Here is a 601-nt window from a genome sequence, read left to right on the forward strand (position 1 = left end):
CGCTCTCTCTCCCCTATTCGCTCTCTCTCCCCTCTTCGCTCTCTCTCCCCTCTTCGCTCTCTCTCCCCTCTTCGCTCTCTCTCCCCTCTTCGCTCTCTCTCCCCTCTCCGCTCTCTCTCCCCTCTTCGCTCTCTCTCCCCTCTTCGCTCTCTCTCCCCTCTCCGCTCTCTCTCCCCTCTCCGCTCTCTCTCCCCTCTCCGCTCTCTCTCCCCTCTCCGCTCTCTCTCCCCTCTCCGCTCTCTCTCCCCTCTCCGCTCTCTCTCCCCTCTCCGCTCTCTCTCCCCTCTCCGCTCTCTCTCCCCTCTCCGCTCTCTCTCCCCTCTCCGCTCTCTCTCCCCTCTCCGCTCTCTCTCCCCTCTCCGCTCTCTCTCCCCTCTCCGCTCTCTCTCCCCTCTCCGCTCTCTCTCCCCTCTCCGCTCTCTCTCCCCTCTCCGCTCTCTCTCCCCTCTCCGCTCTCTCTCCCCTCTCCGCTCTCTCTCCCCTCTCCGCTCTCTCTCCCCTCTCCGCTCTCTCTCCCCTCTCCGCTCTCTCTCCCCTCTCCGCTCTCTCTCCCCTCTTCGCTCTCTCTCGCCTCTCCCCTCTCTCTCCCCTCCCCCCTCTC

The 601-nt window shown here is 65.4% G+C and overlaps 1 protein-coding gene across 1 annotated transcript in view; it reads left to right on the forward strand.

Moving 5' to 3' along the window:
• The window catches only part of SLC12A9 (solute carrier family 12 member 9), a 24,701-nt gene that overhangs the window by 2,848 nt on the left and 21,252 nt on the right, over positions 1–601 (forward strand). The gene's annotated exons all lie outside the window — the stretch shown is intronic.

This window comes from Nanorana parkeri, unplaced genomic scaffold (assembly GCF_000935625.1).
Source record: "Nanorana parkeri isolate BGI_ZX_2015 unplaced genomic scaffold, ASM93562v1 scaffold3366, whole genome shotgun sequence".
Lineage (NCBI taxonomy): Eukaryota > Metazoa > Chordata > Amphibia > Anura > Dicroglossidae > Nanorana > Nanorana parkeri.